This window comes from Alosa alosa, chromosome 4, assembly GCF_017589495.1.
Source record: "Alosa alosa isolate M-15738 ecotype Scorff River chromosome 4, AALO_Geno_1.1, whole genome shotgun sequence".
In the NCBI taxonomy this organism is placed as follows: domain Eukaryota; kingdom Metazoa; phylum Chordata; class Actinopteri; order Clupeiformes; family Clupeidae; genus Alosa; species Alosa alosa.
The window spans coordinates 1,392,497-1,412,222 of record NC_063192.1 but is presented as its reverse complement, the minus strand read 5'-3'; the positions used below and the strand labels follow the sequence as shown (position 1 = coordinate 1,412,222).

Below are 19,726 nucleotides of genomic sequence, written 5' to 3'. Positions count from 1 at the left end.
AATAAAAGAATGCAGGAGGTACAGCGAGTTAAAATAGTCCAGGGTGTTTCTTATGCAGAGGCAAGTAAGAAAGTCCCAAGAAGTGTACCAGTAGAAACAATGAAGGATGGGTCTAAAGGTGTAAGGGAATGTGTAAAGTGTGATAAATTAAAAGAAGATACATTGATTGTGAGTAAAGGTGATTTTGTGCTCTTCATGGCTGAGATAATTAATTGTTCAGCACAGACCAAAAGTAGAACTGAAAGAATTAAAATAATTGTTAAGTCAAGCCGAAAAATTCCTGGATGTAAAGGGAATGCCTTGGGAAAAAGTAAGAGACACTCTTAATGATGAAGTTCAGACATGGGGTCACAATCACAGACATGGGGTGGGGATGCATAATGGTCTTAATTGTTCTGCAATGGAATGCGAGGAGCTTAATAGCGAATGGGCAGGAATTTAAAAAATATATTGATGATATGCATGTAAAACCTAATGTTATTTGTGTACAGGAAAGCTGGTTGATTCCCAAACTGGATTTTATTATTAAAGGATATACCTCAATAAGGAGAGATAGAGAAGTGGGAAAAGGTGGGGGAATCATAACTTTTGTTCAAAAAGGTATTCAATATAGGGAAATTAAAAGAGGGAAGGATCTAGAATATACAATAATAGAGGTTTGGTCAAATGAAGGCATTATAGAGATGATACATTTCTATAATCCATGTAGGCACTTAGAATTAAGTCTATTGGCAGACATTTGGAAGGATACAAAGGGGAGAGTGATGTGGTACGGTGATTTTAATGCACATAGTACTTTGTGGGGGGATAAGAATGATGTCAATGGGGAAGTGATTTTAGAATTTATGGATGAGGAAGGATTAGTTTGTCTGAATGATGGATCAGGGACTAGACTGGATATTGCTAGGGGAACAGAATCAGCAATAGACCTCACATTAGCTACAATGTCATTAGCAGACAAATGTGATTGGGAGGTATTGAAGGATAACACTATAGGTAGTGACCACTTCCCTGTTAAAATTCAAGTAGGAATGGAAGTTGCAATTGAGCATGAAGTCAAAAATGAGAGATGGATATTACAAAAAGCAGATTGGGACAAATTTAGAGAGTTTAGTGATGAGATGATGTCAGTAATAGATATGAATAAAGATATAAAAAGTTTATGCAAAGATATTAGTGCTGGCATAATTAGTGCTGCAAGTTTAGCTATTCCTAAATCTAAACCCAATTAGTAAAATCGTGCCGTGGTGGTCTAATGAATGCAAAAAAGCAATTAAAGATAGGAGTTTTGAAAAGAACAAATAATTTCCAAAACCTAATTAAGTTTAAGAAATCTCAAGCAGTTGTAAGGAAAACTATAAGGGAGGCTAAGAATGGTTGCTGGAGAAGGTTTTGTGACTCTATAGGAAGAACTACTCCAGTGGAGAGAGTTTGGGGAATGATAAAGAAAATGAAAGGAAGTGGAAAAGAATATGGATATCCTGTGTTAAATGATGGTCAGAATGTAATTACTAGTAACATTGGCAAAGCAGAGATAATTGCAAAGGTTCTGAGTAAGGTACATAGTAATGAAAATCTTAGCCAACAGGAAAAGAGAGCAAGAGCAGAAACAATTGAAAAATTTAAACATGAGTTTGAGAATGAAGGTGTGATAGGAGGGGTGTTGGATGAATTAATCACATTAACTGAACTCAATAATGCTCTGAGAAAGTTAGGTAAGTCTTCACCAGGGGGGGATGGGATTTGTTATGCTATGTTGGAAAACTTAACTGACAAAGGAAAGGAAGTGTTATTGTTTCTATATAATAAGGTATGGACAGAGGGAATTATTCCAAGAGCATGGAAAGAATCTATAGTTATCCCTATTAAAAAACCTGGGAAAGATCCAAAGATTCCTAACAACTACAGGCCAATAGCACTTACATCTCAAATGGGGAAAACAATGGAAAGAATTATGAATGATAGACATATATATAGTTGAGTCTAAAGGATTGATACATAATTATCAGAGTGGTTTTAGAAGAGGAAGAGGTACTATGGATCCTTTAGTATTCTTGGAGGATGTAATAAGATGAGCTCAAGTAAATAAGGAGTCAGTGGTGGCTGTCTTTTGTGATATTGAGAAAGCATATGACATGATGTGGAAGGAAGGACATTTGATTAAGTTAAATCATATGGGAATAAAAGGGAGAGTTTTCATATGGATTAAGATTTTTTTTGTCAGAAAGAACAATAATGGTGAGGATAAATGGGATGACAAGTGAGAGCTATCAGGTAGAAAATGGTATCCCGCAAGGGAGTATTATCAGTCCTTTGTTGTTTTCTATCATGATAAATGACATTTTTAAGGAAGTGGAGAATTTTGTAGATGTAGCATTGTTTGCAGATGATGGGGGTTTATGGAAAAGAGGGAGGAATGTAGAATTTGTGGCGAATAAAATACAGCAAGCAGTTGATGTAGTGGGTAAATGGTCTATTAGGTGGGATTTTAGAATCTCAATTGATAAGACCAAAACAATGTTTTTCTCTAGAAAGAAATTGGCTAAGGAAATAAAAGTGAAGTTATCCAATAATGAGTTAGAAAGGGTTGATTCCTTTAAATACTTGGGCATATGGTTAGATCAAAGGTTAACATGGGCAGTGCATATTCAAAAAATAATTGACAAATGTATTAAATGTAATGAGGTGTCTATGCGGAGTGGAGTGGGGAGCAAGTAGACCTGCTCTAAGAACAATTTATACAGGATTGATCAGGTCCGTATTTGACTATGGTTGCATAATATATGGCTCTGCAGCCAAAACTTGGCTGAATAAGTTGGATGTGATCCAGAATCAGGCGTTAAGGTTATGCTGTGGTGCTGTCAAAACCACGCCAGTAACAGCTATCCAGGTGGAGATGGGAGAAATGCCTCTTCACCTTAGAAGAGATCAGCTGGACCTTGTGTATTGGGCAAACTTGAGAGGTCATAATGAACGTCATATGAGTCAGTTGGTATTGAAGCAATGCCAAGAGTGTGGAAACGCTCAAGTCAGAAGTTTTGGTTGGGTCATCAATGGTAAAGTAAATGAAATGGGGTTTAATGAACTAAAAATAAGTCCCACTGTACCTTTCCCAGATACCCCACCATGGGTTTCTAGGGAGGTGTCCACTGATTTGGGATTATTGGAAGAAAAACAAAATAATGACATGGACAAATACAGGGTACAGAGCTATTTAATGGAGAGGTATAGTGAGGATTTAACTATATATACAGATGCATCTAAATTAGCTGATAAGAGAATGGGTGTTGCATATGTCATTCCAAAATTAAACATTAAAGTTGGAAAAAGAATCACTGATGATTTAGCAGTTTACGCAGCTGAATTGATTGCTGTGTGGCTAGCTTTGCTTTGGGTGGAGGTCAATAGGCCAAGGAAGGCAGTAATTGCTTCAGATTCCAGCTCAGCTTTGATCAGTATTAAAACATTTCAGTCAAAGTCAAGGCAGGACATTGTATATGATATACTGAAAGTTGCAAATAATCTAGTAATGTCAGGAATTGCTATAACTCTGGTATGGGTACCAGCTCATATAGGAGTTATAGGAAATGAGTTAGCAGATAAAAGTGCTAAGCAAGCAGCTAGACATTCTAATGTAGATGTTGAAGTAAACTACAGCAAAGCAGAAATTAAAAGTATGGTCAAAAACATAGTTAAGGGTAAATGGTAAACATTATGGGACAGTGGGCAGACTGGAAGACAGTTCTATAATATTCAGAATAAAGTGGGAAAGAGCAGAAATACGAATAGAAGCAAGGAGGAGGAGGATGTATTTTCTAGAATGAGGTATGGACACACACGTCTAAATAACACTTTGTTAATAATGAAGAAGCATGCTGATGGCAACTGTGAATTCTGTGGTAGTCTAGAGACTATAGAGCATGTTATTTTACACTGTAATAAATATCAGGAAGAAAGACAAAGACTAGTCTCACAATTACAAGAACAGCTGAGGCTAAACTTAGAAGAAATTCTGCAAAGAAACACAGGGGAAATGTGTGTAAACTATGTTTACTAATTGGCTTCCTGAGGAATACAGGACTAATTAAAATAATTTAGTATGATCTTTTGTTTTGTTTGTTTTTATCCTATTAGGAAAGGTTAGACTCCAGTACCACACTCCAGTCCAGTTGGTGGCGGTATGCACCATTAAAGTTAGTTGCCAACCGCCATAAAAACCGAAAGAAGAAGAAGAAGAAGAAGGACTCTGCTTCTGGCTGACACTGGGTTGCTTGACCCCATATGCAGCCTGCCTGATATGCAGCACGTTTAGTGTGTTGAAGCAGAGCTGCCCTTCCGGTGAGTGGCGCATGCAGATGCAGCGACTCCTTTCTTCTCCTGAACGTGCAGTGTTTTTTTGTTGTTAAAATGTGTTTTTCGTAATGTTTATCGCGTGAAACTACGTCGGAACGCATGTACAGCCGACAGCAACTGTTGCAGGAGGGAAAACAGCAGTATCGATGTTTTGGACATAAAAACAGAGACGCTGGCAGAACTGGGAATACTTCGCCTGCCTACCACAACATCGGACCCGTCTGCTTCACCTGGCCGGTGTCACCGCAAGCGGTGTGCCAGGACAAGGAAGAGAGGCAAGCGAGCTGGCGTCGGAACAAGGCTAGCAGCCAACCCAACTCGCCCAGCAATACCATCCATATTCCTGGCGAACGTAAGATCACTGGACAATAAGATGGATAACATTCGGTTGCTAAGATCAGCAAACAAGACAGTGAGTAACTGCTGTGTGACTGTTTTTACTGAATCATGGCTCAACGATAACATCCCCGACTCTGCTATACACCTGGAGCAGCTAACGTGCTATCGAGCTGACAGAGCCCTAGCAGACAAAAAACGTGGTGGAGGAGTTTGTGTTTACACACATGATGCTTGGTGCCGAGACGCTACGGTAGTACGCAGACACTGCTCTCCACTGGCGGAGTTTATGATCATTAAGTGCCGACCCTTCTACCTCCCCAGGGAATTCACCGCGATTCTGCTGGTCGTGGTGTACATCCCCCCCCAGCAACAAAAACAGTGACAGGAGCATGGCACTGAATGAGCTGTATTGGGCCGTCAGTGAACAACAAAGTGCACCCGGATGCCTTCACAATCATCGCTGGAGATTTCAATCACTGTACTACCAAAATTTCACCAACATGTAAACTTCCCAACAAGAGGACAAAACACCCTGGACCTTGTTTACACCCCACAGAAAGTAGCCTACAAAGCCAAACCCCTCCCCCACATCGGACAGTCAGACCACATTAGCATCCTGCTGCTGCACTGTGACTGCGCAGTCTAACGTGTTGCTGCTTCATATCAAGCCTGATATACTTGAAATGACTGCATATCAATGTAAATATACAGTACACACAAGCATAAGTTTAAACTTAAGTATATACTTTTTTGATCCCGTGAGGGAAATTTGGTCTCTGCATTTAACCCAATCGGTGAATTAGTGAAACACAAACAGCACACAGTGAGGTGAAGCACACACACTAATCCCGGCGCAGTGAGCTGCCTGCTACAACGGCGGCGCTCGGGGAGCAGTGAGGGGTTAGGTGCCTTGCTCAAGGGCACTTCAGCCAGCGGCCCACTGGTCAGGGCTCGAACCGGCAACCCTCCGGTTACAAGTCCAGAGTGCTAACCAGTGGGCCACGGATGCCCACTTCATGTAAATGCTATCAATGTTATTTATCACTCTGCCACAATGCTGCTGCTACTACTACTCTGTCAGAAGGTTACGCTAGGACTATGTAAATATACAACACAACTACCTCTTTTTTTGATAAATGTTCTATATTTCAGTCTTGCGCTTTAATGTCTGTATGTGGTATGTCTGTATATTTTTATTTTTATTTTTCATTGTCTATGGCTATGTCTAAAGTATGTCTATGTCTGTATTTAAAGTATGTCTATGTCTGTATTTAAAGTATGTCTATGTCTGCATGGGAAAGTAATAAACGAAATTTAAATTCTTTGTATGACCAGTGCATGTAAAGAAATTGACAATAAAGCCGACTTGACTTGACCTTGTTGGAGGAACGGCATCAGATGGCCTCTGCTTTCGGGCAAACATGTCAAGTCTAGCCTGGCAGTAATTTTATAGCCATCATGTTGAGAAACATGATGGGTACAGTAGGTGGTGATTGGAGGGGTTCCTTTGTGTCTGTCTGACAAAGACAACATTTCATCCAATCGGTTGGCCTCTTGGCTGACATGGGATTTTGCCATTTTGGGGGTTTGTTGTCTGATTAAGGCCGAGGGGTTATCCTTTTAACACCTCAATCATAGACATAGTACACATTCAAGTATGGGATACAACTAGGTTTGGGTCACCTACACCTAGCCCGATCATTCATCCAGTGCCATTTAAGTCCCGTGTGATCTGTACACCTTCCAGGTAAGCATACATGAACAAGTCATGTATTCCCCGCTTAACCTTGGCTCGGCTCTCCCGAGCTGGCACAACCTGTCAATTCAGGTGCAGCTATCTAACTACATCTATTAGTTGCACTTGTCTGTACGATCAAGTATGAAAATAAAAAAAAAACATGAAATTGAATCAAATTGCATCATATATACAGTGTATACTTCTCTGCGTTCACCTGCGCACCCGTTACTCTCGTTTGAATTACTCCCAAACCTGTGATCACATAGATATGGCAAGCATATCAGATGAAAGAGGAGACACAGGGCTATCCATTGGTACCATGTATATCGATCCTTCTGGCTTATAAAAACAAAGTGACTGCAAAATAATAACGTCATGTACACAAACCAACACTGCACACCCATTACTCTCATTTGAATTACTCATGGACCCGTGATTGGATAGATATGCCACAAATGTCAGATGAAAGAGGAGACACAGAGCTATCATTTGATACCAAGTACATCCTTCTGGGTTATAAAACAGACAAAGTAGGACATTTTTGATCAGATTCCAAAAATAATTCAGTGGAAATGCATGGATTCCGGTTGCTTCCAGTAGCAGCAACTGGAATCCATGCATTTCCACTGAATTATTTTTGAAATCTGGTCCCTTATCATACCTTTTCATTCAGATTGCCGAACTTATCGTGACTAAATTCAAGATGGCGTGAACGGTAAACTTCATGAAGGTACTGTCTGTATAAATCGTGTTGTAAATACTACCAGTGCTTTATCAAAGTTCTCAATGTCTCGTTTTAAATGTCAAGGCCCTCGGAAGTCTACCAATGAAGTATGGAGCTACTTTGAGCCTCGTAAATGGTGTAAAACAGTGAATTATTTGCATGGCTAGGCCGATGCCCGAGGCACCCCCATCGAAAAACTGTTGGTAGCATCGGCTAACTAGCGCCAGATTTCTGAGTGCAGGGGACAAGCCAAGATGAGCTATGAGACATACGTTCACACTTGGTATCATGTTTCAACACACTTTAGGTCAATATTAGGTTTCCGGTTCCGGTCGGCGTGCTCCGTATGTAACTACCTAAACTTCCAAACTTATCTATCTTAAATCTCCTTGTTACCATCTACTTTCTACGGATTTACTGGCTACCGATTATATCTCGTGAACAAACTCTTGCATAAACTGTTGTTGCTCGAGGCTTTGGATTATCGGACTCTATAACCTTGATCGCCAAACTTTTCTGTCAAACGTTAACGTTAAACGTTAAGCCAGTATCAAGGGCTGCAAATAATACCGGGCCAAGGAAACGATATCTGGAAGAAGAAAGCATCAAATTCCTTCTAACGCCTCTCAAAACTAGTGACTCAATATAAAAGTGAGATCTTCTCAGATTACTTACCCGCTACCTGTGTTCGAAGTTATCAAGGAACTGCACGATATCGCTGTTGCTAGCCAACTAGCAAACAAACGCTTAAAAACAGTTGACACCGGGCGAGCCATCGCCACGACACGATGCCTCCCCTCAGCTGTGCACCAGGCTGCGACTCATGCGCCCTTCTCAGCTAAAAGATAGTGGAACTCGAAGCCAGAATAGCGACCCTCCATCAGATTGAGAAGGATGAACAGTTCCTCGACACCATTCTCTCCGTAAGTAACGCACCTCTATTACACACACAAAATGCCAGATGCCCTGAATTCACTCTGTCCTCCAATACTTTAACCATGCCATGCACTAATGCATCTTCTGTCCCTGTTGCCTCTCCCCGGCCTCTGCTGAGAACCAAGCCTGCTCTGCTGGCCAGCTCCACTCCACACCAGCCTGAGCCATGGCGTAGAAGCAAGCATCACAAGCACGGCAGACGGTCCGGACGGGCACTCAGGCCCAGCCCAACCTATACGACTGGAAAATCGCTATGCCATTCTGACCGAGGATGAGGAGCCCCTCCAGCCCCGAGACAACCATCCTGGTCCCTCCTCAAAGTCGGCGCCCCCCCCACCCCCCCCCCCCCGGACCTCATCAACCTCCACCCTGGTCATCGGCAGTTCCATGGTTAGAGACCTCTGCATTCCCCCATCATGTAGCGGTCCCTCCAAGGTCTACTGCTTCCCTGGTGCCAAGGTCCTTGACATCCAGCAGAAACTCCCAAGCATCCTGGCCCGCCACACCAAGGTCAACAACATCATCGTACACGTGGGCACGAACGACATCAGAGATAAGCAGTCAGTAGCACTGCAGGAAAACTACAAAACTCTCATCACCACTCTGATGGGCACAGAAAAACGCTTTGTCATCTCTGGGCCTCTCCCTACCTACAGAAAAGGTGCTGAGAGATGGTCCAGACTGTTCGATCTCCACACCTGGCTCAAACGCTACTGCGCTTCCCTAAGCATCCCCTATGTCAACAACTGGGGCTTGTTCTGGGAGAGGCCCAGTATGCTGAAGCGTGATGGTCTCCACCCAAACCAACATGGAGCCAGGCTACTCTCTGACAACATAGCGTCCACACTGAGACATTGACATTCTGTAGAAAATATTACAGATTCACTTCCCAGGTATTGATTCGAATGGCATTATACATGTGGATGAGTCTGAGAATGTTTTCTGCAGGGTAACATACAATACTACTACCATAGATCAAGCTGTGTCATGCAATAGCATGACTTATGCTTATAGTTCTATTCCAACGTTGATTTCTACCCAACGATAGTAAAAAGAAAAGACAAATTTAAAACTAGAAACCTAACAAATATTCTTTCCATACCTCAGCATATTCCTCAAAAGCCAGAGGCATTTTCAGCTAACATGGGTTTACTAAATATAGGTGCACTTACTACCAAAACCTTTGCAATCAATGATTTTATTAGTGAAAAAATTGGATTTTCTGTTTCTTGTTGAAACCTGGCTGACTTCAGACAGTGAAGCTGTTCTTGTTGAGACTTGTCCCCCAAATTATAATTTCTTCCACTCAATTAGACAAGGCAAACGAGGTGGTGGAATTGCCTCCATTCTCTCAAACAAATATAGTTGCACACGAGTCAACTTTGGCTTAATTAAGCTTCCTTTGAGTATATTTGCCCTCACTCTGAAGGCTGACCCAGTTGTACTTCTATTAACCTTATACCGCCCTCCTAAACTATGGACTGGCTTTCTCGACCAGTTTTCTGAACTTATGTCGCTCATCATCACTAGCTATGATCGGATAATTGTAAATGGCGACTTCAATATTCATGTCAATAAGACAACTGATGCTAAAGCCAGTAAGTTCCTTAATGTGTTGGACAGTTTAGAGCTAAAGCAGCATGTTACAGGACCCACCCACAACCTTGGCAACACCCTCGATCTAGTCATTTCCAGAGGGATAGAAGTCACAGACTTATCAGTAAATGATATAAATATGTCTGATCATCATTGTGTATCTTTTAATATTGTACTACATACTCCAAAAAATTCATCCCGAAATTGCAATCAAATCGCGACTCTTGGACATTAGAGCAGAACAGCAGTTCATAGCTCTTATAGACTCCATAAATTTAGATATTTTACATCATCCCATTGATCAAATGGTAGAGGCTCTTAATCGTGAATTAGGCTCTGCTTGACAGAGTGGCACCCTTAAAGACTAAAAAAAGGCCCTGTAGCAAACTGACACCTTGGATGAACGAAAATATCCATGATCTAAAAAAGATCATGTAGGAAAGCTGAGAGAACATGGAGAAAAACTAAGTTACAGGTTCACCGTGCCATTCTAAAAGAAAAAATTGCAAATTATAATAGAGCTATTCGGAATGAGAGGAGGAACCACTTCTCTAAGGTAATTGCTGAAAACAGTGGAAACTCTAGGGTGTTGTTCTCTACCATTGATAGGCTATTGCATCAAACACCTTTTGATACACTCAGTCAGGCATCCTCTCTAAGATGCGAAGAATTTGCAGACTTCTTCAAAAAACAAAGTCATTTCTATAAGGGAGGCTATTGGTAACACAAGTAATATGTTTGATAGTACACCCAAAAACAGCCCCCCAAAATTAAGGTCCTTTAGCACTATTACTCAATCTGAGCTTGGTAAAATTATAACTCAAACCGGCTCCTCAACATGTGTTTTAGATCCAATCCCTACTACATTCCTCAAAAAAGTATATGATGGCTTAGCTCCCTTTTTTCTCAAGGTAATAAATACCTCATTAGAAACAGGTATATTTCCAACTGCTTTTAAAACCGCTGTTGTGAAACCTTTACTTAAAAAGTCAAAACTTGACCATACCAATCTGAGCAACTACAGGCCTATATCAAATCTATCGTTTTTGAGCAAAGTACTTGAAAAAGTTGTTTGCAATCAGTTAAATACCTTCCTCAACGAAAACAGTATCCTTGAAAAATTCCAATCAGGTTTTAGATCAAATCACAGCACAGAAACGGCTCTAGTAAAGATAGTCAATGATCTCAGACTAGCTACCGACTCAAACAAAGTCTCAATCCTTATTCTTCTGGATTTGAGTGCGGCATTTGACACCATTGATCATAGCATCCTAATTCACGCCTTAAGTAAGTGGGTGGGTCTCTCTGATAATGCTCTAAACTGGTTTCAAACCTACATTACTGGCAGAGATTTTTATATCAGTCTAGGAGATCATGTATCTGAAAAACATGACTTGCCTTTTGGTGTGTGGCCCAGGGGAGCTGCCTTGGTCCCCTGCTATTTTCTCTATATATGCTCCCATTGGGAAACGCCATAAGTCAGCATAATGTAAACTTCCACAGCTACATGAATGATACCCAATTGTATCTTTCTGTGGAGCCAACTAACCCAGATGGCCTTTGCTCCCTCACTGCATGCCTAACCTCCATTAATCAGTGGATGAGCAAAAACTTTTGAAACTAAATGATGACAAAACAGAGGTACTTCTGGTTGGACCAAAACTAAAGCGAGATATTATTCTTAGTAATCTGGGGAACTTGGCACACCAGGTCAAACCAAAAGTAACAAGCCTCGTGTGTCATCTTAGATGCAGAGTTAAGTTTTAAGCCCCATATCAGTAAAGTTACTCAGACAGCCTATTTCCACTTGAGAAACATTGCCAAAGTGCGACCCTTTTTAACTCAACAAGATGCAGAAAAACTAATTCACGCCTTTATCACTAGCAGGTTAGACTACTGCAATGCACTTTTCACTGGTCTTCCCAAAAACATCTAAAGAAATTGGCACTCATACAGAACTCTGCGGCTAGACTTTTAACTAAGACTAAGAAGAGAGAACACATCACCCCTGTGTTGGCTGAACTGCACTGGCTCCTATTTCCTATAGAATTGATTTTAAGGTTATGTTAATTACTTACAAAGCTCTGAATGGCATAGCACCTTCATATATCTCTGAGCTTTTAATATCTTATCAACCACAAAGGAAACTTAGATCATCCAATTCTAATCTTTTAATCGTACCCAAAGTGCTCCACAAACAAAGTGGAGAAGCTGCGTTTAGCCATTATGCCCCAAACTATGGAACACCCTGCCTCTGTACATCAAGCAGGCGAGTTCAGTAAATTTTTTTTTAAAAAGATCTGAAAACATACCTGTACAGGAAAGCTTTTAGTTAACTCATCTTATCCTGTAGACTACATTTTCAGATTATTCTACATCTGCTACTATTGGAGGGCGCAGCCAGCCAGAAGCAGATGGGCTCCCCCTATTAAGTCAGGTTCTGCTCAAGGTTTCTTCCTGGAATATGGGAGTTTTTCCTTGCCACAGTTGCCATATGGCTGCTTGTGGGGGTAAGAGGGTTAAGGCTGCCAGTCTTATGACATCATTTTCTATATTTTTGATATGTTGCTGAGTATAACATAAACAGCAAAGAAAAGTGATTGATAATGACTGACTGACTATTATTGTGTTACATGCTTCAAATGTAAAGCACTTTGAGCTGCATTCTGTGTATGAAAGGTGCTATACAAATAAAGCTTTATTATTATATTATTATTATTAATATCACACCGGAATTCTCCTTTAATAAATTCACATTAAGAAATGATACCATGACTGCTGCTCTGGCATATGTTTGACCAACCAGTTTGTTTCTGTCACTGCCTTCCTTCTCTACAAAACTAAAAATCAACTTGGCATTTGCCTCCTGATACACTGAAGAATCCTAGATTTTTTTTCTGAGTCAATCACTCCAGCCACATCAACATAATGTTACAATATTGGACAATTGTACTTTGCATGAAATGTCAAGTGTTGGTCTTATCAATATGCCACACGGAAAACGGTGCTGTGTCTATTTAGTTTTTAAATGGTAGTTGAAATTTAGCTTTTAAGCAGATTGTTCTGAATTGTCTTTGACAAAGTTGAGGCGAACGTTATAACACATCCATAACATAGGCTAATGTTATCATAACACATCAGTGAACTTCCAGACTACGTTGAGAGGCTGCACTTTCTAATGCATAGCCTAGCTTCTACATGGAACAAGTTTATCCTTACCGTAGCACCCACAAACTGAGTTAATTTGTGTCTCTTGGTCTCCCCTCTGCATTCACTCATAAATTCTCCTCATTTCAAAAAACTGTAAAGAATTCTGTAAGTTGCAGTCAACAATGTTCATCGCCTGAAACTTCCGTCGAATCCATCTTGCTAGGACTTAGCGAGTCAATAACGTTAGCCGACTGGTGGGGAGACCGCTAGCAAGCTTTCCCCCCTAGTTGATGTTAGAAAAAACAGAGCTACACACAATAATCCTACATAAAACGTTCTCCCCTACACATAAAAAAAATCTGATGTACCTTACAAAATGAATGTAAAAGAAACTATGTGAATGAGTTACACAATTTACTGCTGTTAGCCTAGCTTAGACTCATAACACAAACAGCTGACTCGCGGAACCAGCTGGTGGTGTTGATTGACGAAACTACAGGGTAACTTAAGACACGATTAATTACATGATCATACACCCATTGTATTCAAACAAATGTTGAAATTACCTTTGATGAAATGATCACTGCACAGACGTGCTATACTGTGAAGGTTGCCAGGTCCCATTTCCTGAAACGATTTCACGTCTGATAGCCTGTATCCATAGTTGTCTTCTCTCTGAATTCTTCTTATCAGATCCGGTAAAAACATAACCCCGGCTTATCTCCACGGCGGTTAGTGCATCCAATCGAACAACAACTATCTGGCATGTTATTTACACCTCAAAACACCAACTTTTGTATAGTAAAACTGGCGACGTCCTGGTCAGATCCTAGACTAATTTACTGGATTTCGTTGCTGGAGAACGATCGTTCTTGCCCGCCAGCCAGTGGTTGTGACGTCACGTGCAAAGTATGAATAGACCCTTTCAACAAGGTAAACAAAAACAATGCTTGAACGTTCTATTTGGGCCCCAATCTACTTCCTCTCCATTAAGATAACATATGGAATGTTAAAAAGGAAGTCTTGTGGGGCCAACTATGATGCTGATAATGGAACTCTCTTGAAAGGGTCCAAGAGTTCATGGGGCACTAATATAACCTTGTTTTGAGATAAATGCGTTTTATTCGCGATCTCTTGGATAAGTACTTCATTACCCACAATTAGTGCTGGGCGGTATACCGGTTCACACCGTATACCGGTGTATAATTTCGTTATGATATGAATTTTTAATATACCGCTGTAACTAGCTGGCTAGTAGGTGATGTCGTTAGTTAGCAACCCACCGAACACAGTGAAGTTTAATGATCTTATCATTCATCTTACCTTAAGAATATTCGCTGAAATTATCCAGGTAGCAAGTAAAGCATGTTATACATGGATTTCTATGGAACGTCACGAAAACATGCGTGCGCAACCAAGAGGCAGAAAGCACCATAGAACAGCATAGAGCAATGCAAAAGAGCAAAAGAATAAAATGAGTTTTTGTGCTGAAAACGGCACCAATTCGAAATCACGATGGTTAGAGAATGTTAAATATGTTCAATATCCCTAACGAAATGCATGTCTTTGCCAAAAATGACAAAATACGATGTTATATTAATAATCCAAATGAACATCAAACTTTGAAATATAGTCTGAAATGAGATGTTATTATCATTGAGATAACAGGGGTATACAAAAAAATCTGATTGTAGCTTACAGCAGCCGACTATTTAGGTTAAGTTTGTAACGTTGTGGACGGCCACCAAGCGTCTTCTGCCTCACGGCTGTGCGCGCATCTAGTTTTGTTGGTAAACGGGAAACCCTTGTATAGACATGAACTGCAATTCTAGCTGGCTAGTTAGAAATGATCCTGACTGTCATCAGTGCACCAAAACAAACTTTTTTGTTAATGTTTTGCCTAGCGAACCGAACCGAAGCTCATGGCAGGCTAACAAGACATCTACATCCACATGAAGTTAACGTTAGCCTACCACTAACGTCATGCAAACCACACAAAAACAATAAGGCATGTTTCTGATAGGCCAATTTGACAGAGTAAGCATATTAGCAGAGAGGTTTTATTTTAAATTGTATAATTTTCAAAAAAGTATAATTATTGTAAGTTGCACTACTTTTTGTATTGGTTTTATACATTTTATTGGTTGTGAAATTTGCACAGTAAAAGTTCTGTATTTTGACTGCAATTGTCTGCATTCTGATTAGATTCTTCATTAGAATCATGAGTGGCTCTTTGTAAACAGCATCATTTTCTGGGGCCATGCAAAACTGCATTACCACTAGTGTGGAGTTATTCTACATCATGACAGTAAAAATACCGTGAAACCAGTGAAAAATACCGTGATATACATTTTTGGTCATACCGCCCAGCACTACCCACAATCCTGAACAATCCCACAACGTTAACCACTTTCACACACACACGATATAAAATACACGATGATAAATATAAAATTCAATATCAAAACACTATTATTTACATGATTACTCCTGAAATAACTGCTATTAACTGCACATTCACTATATAAAAATCACTGTTTGGTGGAAAGGGTTTGCATGTTGTCACCGGTTGGAAATGGTTTAAAGGAGAATTCTGGTGTGATATTGACCTAAAGTGTGTTGAAACATGATACCGAGTGTGAACGTATGTCTCATAGCCCATCTCGGTTTGTCCCCTGCACTCCAAAATCTGGCGCTAGTTAGCCGATGCTACCAACAGCTTTTTTCAATGGTGGTGCTTCGGGCATCGGGCTAGCCATGCAAATAAATCACTGTTTTACACCATTTACGAGGCTCAATGTATCTCCACACTTCATTGGTAGACTTCCGAGGGCCCTGACATTTAAAACGAGACATTGAGAACTTTGCACTCTAAAAAATGTTGTTTTCAACCCAGCCGCTGAGTAAAATGGGGTCCAACACAGCATTGGGTTATCTTAACCAAGCAAATTGGGTTACTGTAGGTCAATATCACACCGGAATTCTCCTTTAAATGGCAAAATAAATCGCGCCGATTTTGCCTATATTATTCAGTGAGGCGCAGTGTAAAATTCTTTAGATACGGATTTTTCCAAACGTCAATGGGACAAATGAATGGGAATCTTACATCCGGCACCTAACCGCATTTTGGCTGTGGGCGGGACTGTGCAGCTCTATTGAATCTGAAAAAATCCACGAGCCGCCTGGAGTCTCACTCGATTTACATTGAAGTCAATGGGGAAAGATATCTATGGTAGTGAAGCAAAACGAAAGTTGGTGAAGCAGTCTGATTCACTGTAATTCTCTGTTCCACCGCGGGTGACGATGGCGCTGTTGTCACTCACAGAATTGATTTCAGGAAAACAGCTTGTGTTAGTAACTGCAAAGGAGTAAAATTGGGATTATTGTAAGATTTTTTGTGTGTATTGTTTTTCACTTTTTTTTTGGTGAAGCACTGCTTCACCTGTAGTCTTATAGAAGCTTCCTCTGCATTGTAGCTAGTATGTGTAGGCTAACTCTATCAGAGTAGGCGATAGAAAAGACTCGAGTCCTTGCCCCATGCACTCTCTCTCTCTCCCTCTCAACAGGAGCATCCCTCCTCAGCATGCACATCCAAACATTCACAATCGTGCAAGACTGGCTAAATTGCTATTAAATCCGGTTAGCGTCAGCACGCTGCACGCATTTGTTCAAAACTTACATTCAAATTGACGATTGCTAAATTCTAATCATCTCAATCCCGATGCAAATGGAAAAGTATTTTCCAAGACTCAAACGGGCCTGTCCCAAGAAAAAAGTATTAACACACGTGGGGAAACTGAACAGTCTAACCAGTAGACTATGATGAACTAGCAAATTAAGCTACATTGTTTACAATATTTCCAGGCTTCAACTAGGGGAGTATTCCATCAACCTCGCTAAAGGCCAAACCTGGCTTATTTCGATAGTTGTTGTATGATGTTTGTATAGTTTTGTTGGAACCTGTAACCATTTTCACAATTGTCTTAAAGGCACACTATGCAGGTTTTTTAGCTTAATATGGAAGTTTTATAGCTTAATGTACCTTCATTTAACAGCGTCAGAGTCATTGGAATGGTTATATGAGTTTTTTCGGGTTGAATGGTGGCCATCTCGCTTCCCCCTAGCGTCTGTGAGCGGAAAAACCACCCTTGCAACTGTGGGCTGGCAGGCCGACGGCCTCAGTGTCAGGAAGTATAACCAGTGTAACAAATTGCTTTACTGCATTAAAATACACATACACGCCAGGCACCGGCTAGAAAAAGGTAGCGATGGAGTTTCTCAGACATTCGTCATGACAGAACCAGCGAATAAGAAGCAAAAACCGAGAAAACAGTAAGGAAATTGCCAATACTGCATAGTTTAACTTTAACTTGTGGAACAGGCAACCCAAAAGCCCTTGCTTTTCTCAGTGACGGCATCCAAGTAGGTGGGAAATCCATAACACTCAAAAATATTATATGTAATGCTCCAGTGCGAGCTTTCGTTAAGAATGTCCAACTGTTTTCCGGGTACTTTGGGTGTGACCGTTGTCTGCAGAGAGGTGTGGGGATGAAAAGAGTGACTTATCAAGAAACATCCAATCTCACTCTCCGAGCTGATGACATGTTTCGATGCCAATCTCAATTAGAACATCACCATGGTGACACCACTGACTTTCCTACCAATTGATATGGTGGCATGCTTCCCAATAGATTACATGCACCAGGCTTGTTTTGTAATGAAAAAACCCCTCCACCTCTGGACTAAAGGAGACCTGTCAGTGAAAATCTCTGTCAAGCAAAAGCAAGACATTAGTGACCGACTATACCCTCTTTCTTTGCAAGAAAGCCAAGAAGCCTGGAGGAGTTAGAACGGTGGAAAGCCACAGAATTTAGACAGTTCATGTTATACACTGGAATGATTATTCTAAGAGGAATTCTAAAAGATGACCTTTACCTCCACTTCCTCACATTTAATGCTGCCATGGCCATTCTGATCTGCCCCAATCTAGTTAAGAAGCATTCTGCATATATGCAAGAGAACTCCTTAAATTCTTCGTAGAATAGGGATGGAACATTTATGGTGAGGAATTTCTAGTATACAACACACACACAATGCTACACATTACTGGACAATTGTAGTAGTGCTTTTATGTATGAAAACTACTTACAAAAAATTAAGAAAATGGTATCTTCAGGAATGAATCCATTAATCCAAGTAGCCAAGAGACTGGAAGAGGATGGTAGACGACTCAAAGTCAATAAAGAAGCTAAAGTAAAACTGCAAGACATGCTTTCTGATGGGAAAACCTGTGAGGTATTAAAAGTAGGAAAAGACAATTTACTCCGCAGAATCTACAGTGAACCAGAACCGTTATTCTCAAGGCCATGTTCTTCTTACCTAACTGGCGTATATATAAATACAATAGTAGAAACACATTGACAAGATGAATGAAAGGAGATGAACTAAACAAGTCAGCAATTAAGATTAACAAAGGCGAAAACTACTATTAACTACTACTAACACTACTATTTTCTTGTCTGTGCTTCACAAGTTGTCAGGTAGAAATGTAATTCATTAACATGACATCAAATGTAATGCTTTTACTGTCTCTCGCAAGTCACATGACTCGTTTCTCTTGTAGAATTTATGCAGTAGTCCATTTTTCAGAGGAAGATGCCACTGACATGGTTCCAGACACATGGGTGGTGAACAAGGATGTATGTTGAACTTTGTGCTCCTGTTATTACAAATTGTTAACATAGTGTTCTCCCCATTCCTTACTGATGGCATGATATGTTACCTAAAACATTTGATTTGTGATCACTATAACATGTTTAAAACCTTGTACCCTGATAAGAAATTGATCCCAAAACATCACTTAATGATCCACTATCCAAAATGTATAAAAAAAAATGTCCCTTTAATACATATGTGATTTGAAGCAAAACATTATTTTTTTTAAAGTCTGTAAAGAATTTCAAAAACACTGTGTCAGATACTAAAATTAGATTCATGTTCAGATGTTTCAACTACAAATTGGGTTAGAAACAGGTACAGAGTACCAGATTGGTTTATTTATAGCCACTAAAACATCCCATGATCTACCTGTGTTCAAGAAAATATGCCATATTATAATACATGAACAGCATGCATTCATAGTAGGTTGTACAGTTGATACATTGTACTTTGATGAACACTTACAGTGGGTACTGGTTACAAATTGACACTTCATTCACGATCAAGGTGATTCACGCAGCTGGGTGAAATGTAAGTACAACTGCAGCCGCTTGGGGGCATAGTCCGCTGTGGCGTTCCGCGGTCGAACCGGACGGAGCGTTCGACAGCAAGGGCTGTGATTGGCCGAGTTTTCAGTGTGTTTCTCTGTTTTTAGCAGCCCCTGCAACATGCTAGTCCACTGTAGCCTATAAGCTTTGTACATAATGTTAAACATAGTTTTGGATTCAGTGGCAAGATTTCTTGATCGTACAGTGCCTGTCTCTCAGTAATGTTTTAAAATGAAAGCTTCGTCAGCTGGCAGTAGGCTACTTTGTCGGCAGTCATAAGAAGTTCGCTTGCTAACAGAACATAAATATGCTGCCCAGAAACCTCGTGCATAGTTCAGATTTTTTTTACTACACTAACGAGGTTAAAATATAGCCTTTGCCTACAGCATCTCCTTAACAGTAATGTTAACAAAATGACAGCATTCATATGACAAAGGAAAACGAATTCGGTCACTCCAGACTGTGCCACAGCAACCAGTGTAGGCTACAGTCCTACCCAATAGGCCTACTCGAAGCAGATAGTCTGACATTGTCTGACGGTCGAGTGGGTTAATGCACGTATTTCCAGAACAGGTCTGCAACTTTCAGGCAGTTCTGAGTTCGAATCTAGGCAGGAGTAATGAT

General features: G+C 40.4%; 1 protein-coding gene across 1 annotated transcript in view; it reads right to left on the bottom strand.

Moving 5' to 3' along the window:
• The window catches only part of brpf1 (bromodomain and PHD finger containing, 1), a gene marked incomplete in the record, with an annotated part of 174,779 nt that extends 161,143 nt beyond the window's left edge, over positions 1 to 13,636 (bottom strand). The window contains 1 exon segment of the mRNA XM_048240776.1: positions 13,403 to 13,636.
• Between the last annotated feature and the right edge of the window lie 6,090 nt (positions 13,637 to 19,726).